Here is a 16,929-nt window from a genome sequence, read left to right on the forward strand (position 1 = left end):
GAAAAGTATATTTACTGCCTCAACTATATTAAGAATCTATTATGAATAAATACATATTTAATTTCAACACTGCGGGAGGTACATTAGATCAATTAGTCAGAACACAGTTCTCATAAAATTTACAACCCAGTAGAAGGAAAGCATGCTCATAAATAATGATATTGCCATGAAGAAAGTGACATATATGCAGTGCACATAAAGTCCTCTGAGCATTAGACTTTCAATAAGAATGGACAAATCAGCCTATGTTTTAGTTATAGTAAAAAAAAAAAAAAAAAAAGAAAAAAAGTTAAGACACCTGAAATAAACTGCTTCTCATTTCCAAGAAAATAATGAGGGCCGAAGCAGGATGGATCAGAGAAAGGAGAAAGAAAAAATTGAGAAAAGTGTTTTGTGTTCAATTTCTTTCATTCTTAAACTTTATTGACTCTCAGGTTTGGGCTGGACACACAGAATACATTTTTGGAGTTATTCCAAATACCTTTCAATGAAAGGTTGTTTTTATTTAAGGTAAGACATTTACAGAGGAAATATTAGAAAAATTAAAATTAAAATAAAAACAAGTCATATATAAAGAACCTATAACTCCTGTTATTCTGTTTATGATAAAAATACAACTTTTTCAGTGCATATAAGTATAAATTGATGTGCATGTATATGCATATATATAGATACCATTAATACTGGATGATGAATAATTCGAAACATTCTTCTTTGTGAGCAAGATTCACACATGGTACAGAAATTCTTTTCCGGGATCCCTGGGTGGCGCAGCGGTTTAGCGCCTGCCTTTGGCCCAGGGCGAGATCCTGGAGACCCAGGATCGAATCCCACGTCGGGCTCCCGGTGCATGGAGCCTGCTTCTCCCTCTGCCTATGTCTCTGCCTCTCTCTCTCTCTCTGTATCATAAATAAATAAAAAAAAAGACTTAAAAAAAAAAAAGAAATTCTTTTCCATGCTAATAAAAACACTCGGTGACATCACTCTTGGTGTCTCCTTCCTTTGTTGGATGCACTATTATACATTTTTAAAAACCTCCTTATAGGAGACTTAATTCTGTCCAATGTATTATTACAAATAATGTGACAATACACATACCAATAAATAGGCATATTTCAAATTATTGTATTGTAAATTTGTTTTACATGTATACTAAAGTGTAGATGAGTGTCTACTTCTGCACACTTGGAAACATTATTTCTATTACATTTTCTTTAAGAATCTGACAGGAAAAAGGTGGTATCTCCGTGCTACACAATTTACTTTTCTTTATTTTCAAATAAGATTCAATGTTCTTATATACTTATAAACCATAAATCAGAGGAACTTATTTCTTGTTTAAAATCATCTCCTTATGAAATGTTTTCTTCTTCTTCCTTATTGATGGGAGCAGGTTTACACATATTTCTCAGCATTGATTTTTTTAATACTTTTAGACTTTCTTTTGTTATTCAAATTCACTTAAGTTTTATGCAATTAAAACTGTTAATATTTTCCACATGGCTTCAATTTTGGTTTTATATTTTGAAAAGTTTTCTCCAACCACCCAAATTATAGATATATTACTAAAATATTTTGTAATTTCATCATTTACATTTAAATATTTAGGACATTTGGCATTTATTTATTTTTTTAAAGATTTTATTTATTTATTTTTGTAAGACAGAATGAACAGAAGCTAGGGGCGAGGGGCGGAAGGAGAAGCACTCTCCACTGAGCAGGGAGTGGATTTCAGGACCCCGGGATCATGACCTGAGTCAAAGGCTCAGACGTTTAACCAATTAAGCTACCCAGGTGACAAACATTTGGCATTTATTTTGAAGTTATGTAAGGCAGAGCGCCCTATGTAATTTGTTTTAGACAATTAACTCATTATCCAATTATAAATTATTGATTTCATCATTTTGTTCTAAATTGAGATTATTTATTGGACACTCCTAATATCAGGCACTGAGAATAGAATAATGAGGGGAAAAAATGGACAAAATTAGTTTTCTCACACAGCTTACATTCTAGTAAGAGAAACAAGTATTAAATAAATTCTCACTAAAATATTTATAGAAAACCATGGGGAACACCCTGAGTGTGGAGACTAGGTAAAGATTAAATACAAACCTTGGAGAAAGATGTGGGGAGAAAAATAATTTTACAGAAGAAACAAGATCCAGTTCAAAGGTCCAGGGGTGGGCTGAAGGCGCCTCATTGCAAGAAGTGAAAGAAATTCTCAAAAGGCTTGAGTATGGAAGGTAAGAAGCCACCTACATTTTTAAGTACCAGTGTCCCTTTCACACAAGGCACAGCTAATCCCACATCCCTTTAAAAAGAAAGATATCTGCTATTCTGTTTTCTCTTACAGAGAAATTTGAGAACCATTTTCTAAATGTCAGAGAAATATTTTGATTAGAATTTCTTTTAATTGAAACATTAAACTGTGCAGGAATTTTTTTTTTTTTTTTTTTTGGTATTCAATGGAGTGATTATTTTTAATTGAATGAGTTAAAAGGGTTTTGTCTTAGATTAAAAGCACACTTCTTTTGCCTGCATGTGCATATACGCAAGTATGTGGGGGATTTTTTTTTTTTTTTAATGTGACTTGGTTTTCCAAGACTTATCATGAAGACTACTGAGCAGTTAGTTTCCAAAAAGGAATCTTTGCCTTTAACTTGTTTTTCTGTGTTCCGGCAATACATGGTTTGTAGATTCAGTGTGACAGCCAACCAAAGTGATATCAAGAAGTAAGCTTATGCAAGATTCAGAGACTTCTTTATAAGGCATGTGGAACCATTAGATGGGAGAGAGCGGTGCTATTGTCCAATTCATTTAGATGAAGCTCTCCTAAAGGAACATCAAGTACAGCTTAAGATGGATTGGACTTTTAGCACAACATTTCCATGGATAATGGTCTAGCCTGCCTATCTTGAGTGACAGGTATGAACACAAAAACTTTTAGAATACTAAGCATTTTTAATTAATGAAATACCGAAATAAAAATTAAGAAGTTCTTAAATTCACATATCCTAATCTCTTGGTACCAGATATTTGGTTAATCCAAGACTTATGTCATAGCAGTACCCTAACAAAATAAATTGGCTCTTAGGGGAAAAAAAATCCACAATTGAGTCTTTCATATAATTTTTATTTTCTATTTTTCCTCTGATCTTTTCAGTTTTCTTTTTTTCACAGAGCTACTAAGAAGTGGTTAGCATGCTTTAATGAACCTTACAGTTAAGCATAGTCCGAGAAAGTCAGAAAGTCATGTAATAGACAACATTTCTAGACTATCAGTCATCACCCCAATGTGATTAATTTATTATAAAGTGATCTGTATGTCGTATTGTTTTTCCTATTGGTGTTAAACAACTCCCAAAGTGTGTCTTTTGAGATTTGCCCCCAGGAGGTAGCAATTGCTTGGCATGTAAACAGTAGGGACAGCAGGGCAGTTTTCCCCTCTTCTAAGGGAACAGATCTCAGACACAAAGATGCAGTACTGGCAACTGAAATTTGGTAGAGCACAATGAAGGGTTGGGGGACTATGGGGGTGGGGGGCACTCACTGTGTCAGCTACAGCCAAGACGAATCTTCCTACCATAAAGAAAAAATCGCTTTTAAACTGTTTTACACTTTCTTTCAACCTATCTTTACTACAAATACTATCCATGGAATTTATATTCTTCATATTGTTAAAATTGTTTCCATAATTTTCATGGCCATATAGTGTCCTTTTGAATTACTTTACTAGAACTCATTTAGCTGTGTTTGCCCACTAGTGCGTCATAGCAAAATGGTGTGCTGGGAACACCAGGTGAGCTGCCCAAGTGTGGTCGGTTTTTACTGTTAGTGTGTATTTTCCTGTTAACTAAGGATCATACCCTTCAGCAGTGTCTGTTAGACAGAGCAAGGAGCTGAATGCAAGAAACTGATTAACCAACATCAATCCGATACTAAAGAAAGATCATATATTTATTAAAGCACTTGGGGATTTTTGCCTGAAGACTACAAGAGAAATGCACAGCAAGAAATAAACTCCTCTCCTCAAAAAGGAATTGAGATAAAGACTGATCAAACAAAAAGCATAGGAAATACTAAATTAACCAAAACCTTCAAGATGGCAGTGTTCTAAACTACAAAGACACACTTATGAGTTGAATATGAGTAACTGAAATATCTTGCTGCCATGCGTTTTCTTCTTTTTCATTGGCTTCAGCTTTGGAATTGATAGTATAACTTCCAGTTTATGGTATATAATTCTCATCAATTCATGGAAAAGCTCATTCTCTCTTATGTGCTTTTCACTCGTCTCATTCTGGGTCCTGTCCTACTCTCCCACACAGGTACCTAATCTGCTGTGTTTGTCACATGTCCTTGGATATGTATAAAACCGTATGAAAATACAGTGGTACCTTTGTATGTGTTTTTAGGTTGCGCAAATGATATTGTGCTATGGAAATTGTGTGTGTGTGTGTGTGTGTGTGTAATGCTGTAGCTTTATGTCTTCTTCATGCTGTTGTATATGCCCCTAATTTATTGCTCTCTAATGTTGTTACAGTAAATGTATCCATCATATTTTATTTATTTAGAGATGAACACATGAGATGTTTACAACCAATAGCTACCACAAACAATGCTGAGAAGAATTAGCTTCATACATTTTTTTTTATGAACTTTTTGGAATGGGGTCTCAGGGTAATAGCATATGTACATATACAATGTTGCTATTGCCAGTTGCTCTCTAGATCAGCTATACCAGCTTTATCCACACTGCCCACATCCACACCACGCGCGCCCATCCAAACTAATGTTTGGTGTGATTCAAACCTCAATCATTTTCTAAAAGATATGTTCTAATAATAGTAAGATGATATCTGTGTTTATTGTTGCTGACTACCTATATACTCTAGATGTTTTTGCTTGTTCTTTAGGTTTCCTTGTGTTTTGGTAGATCTATAGTAGGTCTTCCATATCCAAGATATTAATCCTTAATTGATTTCAGTTGTTGCAAATACCTCTGCCATGTTTTTACTAATATTGTCTATATTTTCCTTCTTTACTGAATTTCTGATGTTTATGTAATGAAATCCATTCATTCGTTTTCTCCTTAGAATTTTTGGTTTGAAGGTCAGGAATGTTATCTCCTTCCTCCACCTTTCCTCCACGCCCCAGTGATATTCTCCTTCTTTTTCTTTATTTAGTTTTATAGTTTTAAAGATTTGTAAGCACTCTAGATTTCACATTTATATATTGAATGAGAGAAATCCAATCCACTTTGCTCCATTTAGTGGGCTTATATTTTTGACATTTTCATGACTGGGTTGGCATGCCAGGCCTACCATATATCACATCTGCCATACACACATGGTTATGTTTCTGAGCTTTTTATCCTCATCTCTCAATTTCAAATCAGTAGTATATTGGCCACATAAAGCTCCAGTGGCTCTTTAGACTGCATATAGATGTGAATATATATATATATATGAATATATAAATAAAGATTACTCTGACTTCAGAAAATGAGCTTAGAAAGCTTCATTCTGTGTTCCTACTTCCTCAAAAACATTTATTTATTGAGAGAGAGAGAGACAAAAAAAGCATGAGTGGGGGTAGAGGAGATGAAGAGGGAGAGAAAGAATCCCAAACAGACTCTGGACTGACCACAGAGCATAGAATGGGGCTCGATCTCATACCCTGAGATCATGACCTGAGCTGAAACCAATAGACAATGCTCAACCAACTGAGCCACCCAGGCACCTCTCCTGGAAAAACTTTTTAAGTTAATAAATAACTACTCCTTGGAAGTTTGTAGAACTTATTGGTTAACTCCTTGCTGACCACTCTAATTGGTTTAACACTTCATGAATGCTTCATGTTATTTCCCTGACAGTTTTTGACATTTCAGGTTTTGTAAGAATTTGCTATTTCATCTAAATTTTCGATGTATTAGCAAAGAACAGCTCATAATATCCTTAATACTTTTCAAAACCTCTTTAGTGTCTTACTTAAATATCTTAAATAGAATTTTGAAGTAGCTCTATTATTATGATTTCCAAATTGTATTGCATTGGGATCAAAGAGCTTAGTCTACAGGATTTTATATCTTTGAAATTTATGAAACTCCATTTGTAACCTCCATATGGTAATTTTTGTATTATTTGTGAATTCAAAATATTTATTTTTGGTGGAATCCCTCCATCTACACATGCATTATGCATATCTGTAATAAATTAATTGGTTTAGATTTTGTAATAAATTTATTTTAATCTGATTGTGTGACCTGTTATTTTCTGAAATGTGTATGTTCAATTATCCAACTACAATTATGAGGTTATGTATTTGTTCTCTACCTTTGCAAGTTGTTTCATACATTTCAATTCTACAAACTTAGGTTCCTATATAGTTAAGTCTGTTATGTCTTGATCTGTTGTTCCTTATTATGTTCTCTTATGCTGTTTTTAAACTTTGTTTCTATTTTTACTGAGAAAAATTTAAAAATATTCTCCAGATTGAATATATTGAAAACAAAACTCAACAGAGCACCTGGGTGACTCAGTCAGTTGAGCATCTTACTCTTGGTTTCAGCTCCATGATATCATGGGATCCCAATCATGGGTTCCAGTCCCACATGGGGCTCTTCACTCAGTGAGGAGTCTGCTTCTCATTTCTCTCTCCCCCTGACCCTTCCCTTGCTTGTACACTCTCTTTCTCTCCCTAAAGGAAATAAATAAATCTTTAAAATAAATAAATAAATAAATAAATAAATAAATAAATAAATAAATAAATAAATCTCAATACCCTGCCAATAGTTTTGCTCTTGAGGTATCTGATAAAATTTGATTCTTACAGAAGTTATTTGGAATCCTGCTTCATCGTTTAATCTATCTAAATTTCACTATAATTTCAAGAATGTTCTGGGGTTTCTTTTCCTTATTTACTCTGTGGCCCCTACAAACTCCATCAATATAAAATCATCATCCTCCATTAATTATGATTTTTTCAGCATAATTTACTCAAGTACCTACTTTTTCCTCCATTTCTCTTATATTGTCTAATGGGCCTATTATTTTAAAATTTCTTTTATTCTGTTTATTAGTTTGTATTTTATATTTCTTCTCAATGCTTTCTGGGAAAGGGATCTGCAAATCATTGCTTTGTAAAGTCAATTCGTCACCATAAATCAATTCTCCTCTTTCAACTATTAAAATTTTCTTGATTAGTATTTTAATTTGATTCTTTTAAAAGGAACTATTGGAATTTTTTCTCATTATCAATATTACCCCTTCTATTTATGGGTTTCATTTTAATTCTCATTTTTAGTAGGTCATCAGATAGAAGTTAGTTAGCTTATTAACCTTCTTTTGGGGTCTGTGTTTCTTTATTTTCCCCTGTGATCCCATAATTTCTTGAGGCTTTCAACCATATTAAAAATTGCTGTATTCCCAAGGAGAAGAAGCAAAATCCTAGGCTTTAACATACACCATATTTGGACTTTGGGACAGGCCTGGGCAAAGGGGTATCTCTGTATTGGTAAAAGGACACATCCTAAAGTGTAAATCTAATACCTTTGCCACATCCCCCCACCCACAGCCCTGCTCCTCAGGGGACATGCCTATGCCTCTTCTTTGATTTGTGCTGTTTGTGTAATCACCTAGCCCTTGGAGGTATGTGTTATATGAGTGGGCAAGGATTTCTCAAGTGTCAGCTCTGCTACCTAAATTGATTGAGATTTACTTTCTGCCAGCCATTATCACAGGCTGCTCTGTTGATAACCCTCACCACCTCAGAAAAGCATGCAGATAGTGCTGCTATTCCTGACCAACCATGTTGGGTCACAGATTGGGCAACAGTCTTCTGGGAAATGCTAGGGGAGAAAAAATCACAATAAGCAGGGTTTGCCAACATACTCTCTGAGCACCCATCAGGATCATTTTTACTCAAAGCTGCTCCTTCTCTCTCAATGAGACTCCATTACCTTCTGCATTCATAATATTTTCTCATAGATTTTGCATGAGTTTCTCTCACCTCTGTTTTCCTTTTTGTCTTTTGCATCAAGCATCCCAACTTTTAGATCAGTATGCCATATCCTCTGGAAGCAGAGCTCAGGAAAAAATTTTCATCTCCATTTCACATATGAGACAACTGAAGTTTGGAATTTAAATAATTTGTCCTCCATTACTGAGCCAGTAAGCAGCAGGGGGAAGCAAGAACTATTAGATTTAACTGCAAATCTCATGTTTTTCCCTGGAATTTATATCATATAAGTTGCAAGATACAGGAATCTTTTCTCAGAATATCATTACATTTAAAAAATCACCTTGTTTTTATGAACTCTGGAGCTAGAAAATCATTTCAAAATTTCCCAGAAAAATCAAACACCTAGAAGATACTTTCAGTCCCAAGGGTTCATTTCTACTTGATGGAGATGAGGAAAGGCTGTTGGGTAAGTGTAAAGATATTTCTGAGTCCCACTTATAAAGACAACTCATGTAGAAACCACATACATAAACCCCATAAGTAGACACTGAAGTATCCTAACTTAGAACTTCTCTAGTGACATGCACAGAGCAAATGGGAATCAGTCATTGCCCTCTGCCATCAGAACACTGGCTTTCCTTTCATGTAGCGTTTTTCAATGCAATGCCCTAAACAGCAGCTCTTGAAACAATACAGAACATTTAATTTTTAATCACCACATAGTTTGTTATGGGAGTGGACACACTAATGCCAAGTACTAAAATATCAGCTAGTCAAATGGAAAATACCACCTGGATTGTCATCTCCTTTAATATTTTTTGGCAACATTAAAGAAACTTTCTGGGATGTTTGTTAATTTTTATGGGGTTGTGTCTTCTTATTCTTGTGCATTTTAATTTGGGGAGAAAAATAGTTATTTGAAGGCAAGAGGAATTACTTTGACTAAGTCTTGTAATTCAAGTGGAAGTGAGCCTTCTCTTTTTAAGGCACTATGATAGGTCTTTAGTGTCAAAATAAAGACTTTTTCCTGAGGGTCTGTAGAGCAGTTGGATAGTCAACAAAGCCTCAAGCCAACAGCCCTATCATTTCTCCATCCTGGATAACTCATTCTGTATAACCAACACTCTACAGCTTTTGCCAAATCATGTCACCAATCTGATAGAATAAAGTTAAAAATGGAGCTTATAGTTGAATATAGGATTCAAAGCAGAGATGACAAATCTATTTACTTTTTTATTTGGGTGAAAATACGGCCATAAAAAGAAGGGGAGGAAAATGCTAAATGGAGCATCCTGTGTGTTAATATTTTGCTAATTATCTTACATTTGTAACTCAGACAAGTTGGTACAAATCTATGATGCTATTAACAGAAATTAGCTTCCCCCTCAAAATGTCCTGATCTTTTTCTGACACTGCTGAAGGGAATGGTATCACAGGCTCAGGAAGAAAGTCTTCAGGTATCCCACTCCAGCCTGTGGGCACCGCCACCATCAGCCTCTAGTTGATGAATCTAGCAATGCTCTGGGGTCAGAATCCTCTCAGTGAGGACTACACTGTCACTGCTACTCTGGAAATTGGAGATGGGACATTCTTTTTTTCTGTATCATGTTTTACCCTAAGCATAAGTATGGTTTTTACCTGCTTCCTGACAGATAACTGACATCAGATAATAACTCTTTATGAAAATTGCCAGAACTCTTGTGAATCATCTTCTACTCAGAGACTAACTTATTCCATTTTCAAGAGGCAGACACCCATGATGTCTTATTGGGAACCCCTCTACCTCATTCCAGGCTGCTTCCACAGGTCACAGGAAACATCTCCCAAGACCTCTATATTTCAGAGCCTCAATGTAATAAGAGGATGAGAGCTTAAAATAAAATAAGAAGGATTCACCATTTATTCAACATTATATAAGATACTAGGCATGATTCCATAGAGAAGTAATTCTAATATTTTTAACACTTGAGGATGGATATTATTATCTCCCTTTTAACAAATGGGAAATTTCAAGGAAGTTAATGGCTTGCCAAAGATCACATAAGACTCAAGTATAGTCAACTCCATAGTCAATACCTCCAAGTACATCATCTTGCTTTCCTACAGATTATAGAGATCACAGGAATACTGCTGAAGAAAGAAACTTGCAAATATATATTTTGTATAGTCATTTAATAAAAACAGAACATCCTTCATGAGTTTATCTTCCTTTTATGACATGTTGGTCTGGATTCCCATTACCTAGTGAAAAAAAAGTCTAAAAATACTTTGAAAAGTTTACAACCCTATTAAAAGGCAAGGTATTATTATTAATAATTTTAAAGTTTAATGGTCCCTTGCATAAAGAGTATTTTTATTATTTATTTTATTGAATATTATTAAAGAATTATTTATACCATGATCTCAAATCTGTGTTGTTAGTGGAAGAAAATAATATGGATTTTCTGATTACTTTGCACATATTATGAGGAGAGCTATGAACTATGCACACTCCAAAGTTGATTGCCTAGAGATCCTTTATGCAAAATGTTCAAGGACTATGTACATGATTTATACAGAGTTAAGCCTGTAGAAACCTCTTGCTATTGATAAAATGGAGCAGTAACCTGGCTTTGTTTCAAGAATACTACATATTCATCTATATTGTGAATATATAGTGAATTAATGCTTATAAATGCATGTATAAAACATTAAAAATTATTATTAATGAATTATGCCAGTGACTTAAGTGGGGGCACCATTAAAATAATCCCAGCTACCATTTATTAATGGTATTTTATGTGCCAGGAAATATATTAGATGTTTTATCTCCATCATCTCACTGTATTTCCTTGGATGGTTGGATGTGGAGGCTGAAAGAAGTAATGTACTCAGAGACATACGTCTAATAGTTGTGTAGTACAGAGAATTTGAATCCAGGCTCATTCACATCTGAAATTCCTTCCATTTAGCTAACAGCCTCAGAGTTCCGTATATGCTGTGGACTGAACCAAGATCAAAAATGCTCACTTCACCCAAAGCTTTGACATTTATGATTTTTTGACCCTCATAGCATTCTGTTTTTCCCTCAGGATAACTATGCAAAGTGAAACTTCCTCTCCTAGACTACAGGTACTATTTCCTTTCGTGTACATCTCTTTCTTATGAACCTCAACAATATCCTGCTGAGTCTAAGCCTATACCTAGGGTGATTCAAGGTCAGTCAAAGGTACAGAATAATTTGGGCATGTTAAACTGAAATCCCTTTCTTAGGGTTTCTCAAAGATTATCTGGTCTAATGGAAACTTACTAGAATAGCCTGTCCAAATGCACTGCCCCTGAAACAGAGTGAAATTGTAAGTCATATGTCAGACTAAGGCTGTCAGAGCCAGAAGGGATCTTAAGAAATTGTTTTGTAATTTGTTTCTAGAAGTGAGGACTTTGAATACATTTGAGGCAAATAGATGGCTCCTAGTAATTCAGCACAAAGGCAGAGCTGGGAATAGATCCTTCAGACTTTCAGATTTACAATCTTAATTCTAATGAATATTCATATTTTTCATATTAAAAAAAAAACAGGAGAGGTGCCTGGATGGCTCAGACAGTTAAGTGTCCGACGTGATTTTGGCTTAGATCATAATCTCAGGGTCATGAGATGGAGCTTCACATGGAGCTCTGTGCTTTGAAAGGAGTCTGCTTTGGATTCCCTCCCCCCACCTATGTGCACATAGGTGCACATGTGCTCTATCTCAAACAAATAAATAAATCTTTCTTTAAAAAAAAAAAACAGTAAGGTGTAAGGAAAATATAAAAATATGTATATATTTATCATCCAAAATGCCCCTCATCCTCTATCCCAAGCCATACTTCCCACCCCAGACATAGCTGCTATCATGAATGTAGGTGTGTGTACTCAGTACATTTTATGTTTTTCATATGTATGCATATGTCAATGAACTACATGAACTGAGTTGTGATTCTCATTTACATTAATGGCATCATGCAGTGCATTGTTACATTCTGTAACTTATTAACTCAAAACTGTATTTTAGTAACTTGTGTTTATACATAGTGACACGTTTTTATCTGTTTTAACTGCTCTATACTACCAAATGGTATAAAAATATATCAGTTTATTTAGCCATTGCCTCACTGTTGGAAATTTATTATCTCCTCCCTGCCTTTATTGTGGTCTCAATCCATGCTGCTTAGGTACCTATGTATCTCAAAGCATATATGATTTTGTTTTGCTTCTTTCCATAATTTATAAGAAAAAATCAAGATTTGGAGTACAGTCTTCTATTTCTTGCTTATATTTTTAAGAGTGAGCCATGCTGACTCACAAAGTTATGTTTTATTCATTTTTACTCCTATATAGTATTCTGTTACATTAATACACACAAATTATTTATCCATTATTATTGATGGACATTCAAACGTTTCCCACTTTTTCCTATTATGAGCCATGGTGCTGCCAAAATTATTATACATATATTGTGGTACATATTGTGGTTCTTCCTAGAGAAACATTATAAGTTTCTCTAGGAAGGGAGCTGATGTGATACATGAAACATTTACGTTCGACTTTTGAAGACTGAGAAGTAAAAACACTGTAAGAGTTTCTCTATGCCACATGCTCAGCAACATGCTCATTTTTCTCATGTTAAGTAAAAATAAAATGAGTCATAAAAATATTAAAATTCCCATTTGTCAGGATTCTTAACTTCTGCCTTTTTAATAGGCAGAAAAATGCTTCTCATGGTGGTCTTAATTTGCATTACCCAGCTCATTAAAGATACTGTGTAGCTTTATCTGTATTTATTTATTATTCATGCTTCTGGGAAATGTCCATGCATTTGGTTCAGATTTCTTCTTATGGAAGTTATGATATATTTTTCATACAAATTTGTTCCTAACTTTTTCTTATTGTGTCTAAATTCATGAAATACTGATTATTCACCTAAATGAAGTGGGAGCATAGCAGATTTTAAATAACATTATAGTATCTTTGCTCTTTTCCCATGAAATCTTTCCTTATTATTTTTGCCTCACATTTTATTTCAAATATTTTTATTTTCCTAAATAACTATGTTTATTTTGAATTCTTTTTAACTCTTTTAGTAAATTTTACCACATGCTTTGCTCATCATATTTTTTCCTCTTACATTCCACTTGTATTTGGATTCACTTAAAATCCCAATGAAGTGTTTGCATGTTCATTTTCAGGAAGTTGAGATTCGTCAATATTTGAAGATATCTTTATTTTGCTTGAGCTACTGACTGGGCATCTATTGGTAGGGATAGTTTACATCTACTCTCAGATGATACATTAATATTTCCATGCAATGTGTCCCAGATGATATTTTAATATTTCCATGCAATGTATACCAGCCACAGCACTTGAGGCTCATGCTGCTGTACAAGGGGAGCTCTCTCAACTACCGTATATTGGGGAGATCCACTGTGTCCTAAAGGAGGAGTTGGCAAGTCAAAAAATGGCAGTGGTGAGGTTAATCTGAGGCCCAGGCTGGGGCAGTTTAACAATTGGCTAGGAAATATCTGACAACTGGTATTGCCACACCAGCACAGACCCAAAGAATGCTTCCCATGAACCCTTTGTTGATCTAGTTCTTTCCCATTGGTGAAAACTTTGTTTTTAACCTTAATGGTTTCTGTTAATCTTTAACATGCATCAGTTTTTCCATGATGTGTCTAAATGAGGGGCAATTTTGTTTACATTGTTTAGTACTCAGAGTGTATTTTCCATCTGTAGATACTTGTCTTTCAATTCTAGAAAATAATCACAATCATTTTGAAAATACTATTACACTCTTTCCTTCTGGAATTTACATACAGGTGTGTGTTGGTTCTTCTAAATAGATATTCCATGCACCTTTCTTCTCTTTCACGATTGTCATGATTTATCAATATATATTGCATTCAAGAAATATTCACTGCCATTGTCCATCTTCCAAATTTACTCCTTCTGTCCAGCCAAGAGTTTATCCCATCAATTGACATTTTTCCAATTTCAAGAACTTTTGGAATTGTTAGAATTTCCAATTAGATCTTATTTCTCTCTATTTTGACTTCTTATTGATGTTTGTAGATATTATTTCTTTCCTACTATTTAAAGATTTCATAAATATCTATTTTAAAGTCATTTTGAAATTGTCCCATCACTTTTAATTATCTTCTTCATTATGTAGATAGTGGCTCTGCTTCTTCATGTTGAAATTCTAATTGGTATAGGAGAGCAGGTGCCTAAGTTTAAAAAAAAAAAAAAAAGAATAAATACCCACAAATAAACTTTCATCTGAGAACAGATAAAAGATAAACACGGTTTGATTCTAAGTATGGAATATACAGGTTCTATTCCATGTGATTCATCTATAAATACACAGTTCAGGCAGTACTCCTTCTACCCCTACTTCCAGGTGATGAGTGAGAGTATCATGATGTGATCCCTTACCTGCAACATGGCATTAGCCTACTAACTTTTATATCCTCTCCCTCCCTCTTTTCTCCACACAGCCAGAATGGTTTTTAAAAACCTAAAAACAGAAAAAGGAAGCAAGATGGCAGAAGAGAAGGGGTCTTTGTTTCATCTGGTCCCCAAATTTAGCTAGATAACTATCAGGCCATTCTGAGCATCTATGAATTCAGCCTGAGAAGTAAAGAAAGAATAGTGGAAACTCTACACATAGAAAAGAGACCACTTTTTGTAAGAGGCTTGAAAGCCTCCAGGGAAGAAAGACCTCACTTGGCAAACTGCTTACACTGAGCCCAGCCACCTGGCAAGGGGTGGTACAACTCCACCCAGACAAAAGACATCTGAGAATCAGTGCAGCAGGCCCCTTTCCTAGAAAACAAGCTGGAAGAACAGCTGAACAACAAGTATACTGACCAAGCAGGAAAACTCCAGGACTGAGAGAAATAGTATATAAAACTCGAGGTGTCTCTCTTATGGTTCATTTATCTTTCAGGTTAAAATTTTCCCATATTCTTTCTTTTTTCCCACCTCAACTAGTTTGATATTTTATCAACTCTTTGTTTTTAAGTATTTAAGTTTTCTTTCTCTTTTAACTTTCATATTTTACAATCATATATTATAGATATATTCTTCATTTTTGGCTTCCTTTCACCGTATTCTATTTTACTTTTGTATATATATGTTTTGCTTTTAAAAAATAATGACAATTTGGGGATTTAGTAACATACAGACCAAAATACACTCAGAACCAAATGGGTCACTGTCTTGATCCACTCTGTGAGATTATATTCTCTCACCTCCGCCATTGCCCTCCCCCCTTTTTAATTTGTTTTTCTTTTCGTTGTCTTTTTTCTTTTATTTTCTGGTCCCTGACCTCTTCAGATTTGTCTAGTGTGCATTTTGCTCATGTTGTGGTTGATATTTTTGACTCTGCTCATTCATACAGCCATTCTCCACTGGACAAAATGACTAGACAGAAGAATTCACCACAAAAGAGAGAACCAGAAGTAATACTTTCTGCCACGGATCTAATGGATATGGATTTATGTAAGATATTGGATATAGAATTCAGGATTATAATTATAAAGTTTCTAGTTGGATTTGAAAAAAACACAAAAGACCAAAGAATCTCTTACTGCAAAAATGAAATCTAATCAGGCTGAAATTAAAAATATTCTGAGAATGCAGTCTAAACTAGTTGCTCTAACAGCTAGGTTAAATGGGGCAGAAGACGGAGTAAGTGACATAGAAGATAAGTAGAAGACAAGTTCATGGAAAGGGAGGAAGCTGAGGAAAAGAGAGAAAAACAACTAAGAACCCACGAGAGGAGAGGCTCCAAGAATTAAGTTATAGTTTGAAAAAAAAAAAAATCCGTTATTATTGGGATTCTGGAAGGCATGGAGAGAGAGAGAAACCAGAAGGTATAGTTGAACAAATCAGACCTGAGAACTTCCCTAATCTGGGGAAGGAAACAGGCATTCATATCCAAGAGATAGGACCTCTCTTAAAAATCAATAAAAACTGATCAACACCCCAGCATGTAATGGTAAAGCTTGCAAATTTCAGAGATAAAGAGAAAAATCCTAAAAGTAGCTTGGACAGAAGATTGCTAACATATTGCAGGAGAACTATTAGATTAACAGCAGACTTATCCACAGAGACATGAGAGGCCAGAAAGAGCTGGCATGATATATTCAGGATACTAAATGAGAAAAACACACAGCCAAGGGTACTTCATCCAGCAAGGCTGTCATTCAGAATGGAAGGAGAGATAAAGATCTTCCAGGACAGACAGAAACTGAAACAATATGTGACCAACAAACCAACCCTCCAAGAAATATTAAGGGAGATCCTGTAAGTGAAGAGTGAGCCCAAAGAAACAGAGACAATCTGCAGAAACAGTGACTGTACAGGGAATACAGTGGCACTAAATTCATATTGTTCAATTGTTATTCTAAATGTGAATGGGCTAAATGCTCCAGTCAAAAGACACGGGGTATCAGACTGGATAAGAAAGCAAGACCCATCTATATGCTGTCTACAAGAGACTCATTTTAGACCTAAAGACACCTTCCCACTGAAAATGAGGGGATGAAGAACCATTTACCATACAAATGGTTCTCAAAAGAAAGCTGGGGTAGCAATTCTCATATCAGATAAATTAGATTTTAAACCAAAGGCTGTACTAAGACATGAAGAGGGACATTATATCATACTTAAAGAAGACCTAACAATTATGAATATTTATGCCCCTAATGTGGGAGCAGCCAATTATATCAAGTAATTAATAACCAAAGTAAAGAAACATAGATAATAATACAAGAGGAGACTTCAACATCCACTCTCAGCAAAACAAACAAACAAACAAACAAACAGATCTTCTAACCAAAAGGTCAACAAAGAAACAAGAGCTTTGAATGACACACTGAACCAGATGGACTTCACAGATAAATACAGAACATTCCATCCTAATGCAACAGAATACACATTCT

The 16,929-nt window shown here is 34.8% G+C and overlaps 1 long non-coding RNA gene across 6 annotated transcripts in view; it reads left to right on the top strand.

Annotated features, from left to right (window-relative positions):
• LOC144291659 (uncharacterized) overlaps positions 1-16,929 on the top strand; it is an 87,016-nt gene that overhangs the window by 57,946 nt on the left and 12,141 nt on the right. Inside the window, exons 6-7 of one of the 6 annotated variants that reach the window (XR_013359032.1) lie at positions 11,037-11,076; positions 15,384-15,422. The exons of 3 other annotated variants lie outside the window; for them this stretch is intronic. This is a non-coding gene — a long non-coding RNA (uncharacterized LOC144291659). Of the gene's footprint in view, positions 1-11,036; positions 11,077-14,478; positions 14,884-15,383; positions 15,423-16,929 lie in introns of those variants that run through there. 2 more of the 6 variants (XR_013359031.1, XR_013359027.1) reach the window with 2 other exon arrangements.

This window comes from Canis aureus, chromosome 20 (genome assembly GCF_053574225.1).
Source record: "Canis aureus isolate CA01 chromosome 20, VMU_Caureus_v.1.0, whole genome shotgun sequence".
Lineage (NCBI taxonomy): Eukaryota > Metazoa > Chordata > Mammalia > Carnivora > Canidae > Canis > Canis aureus.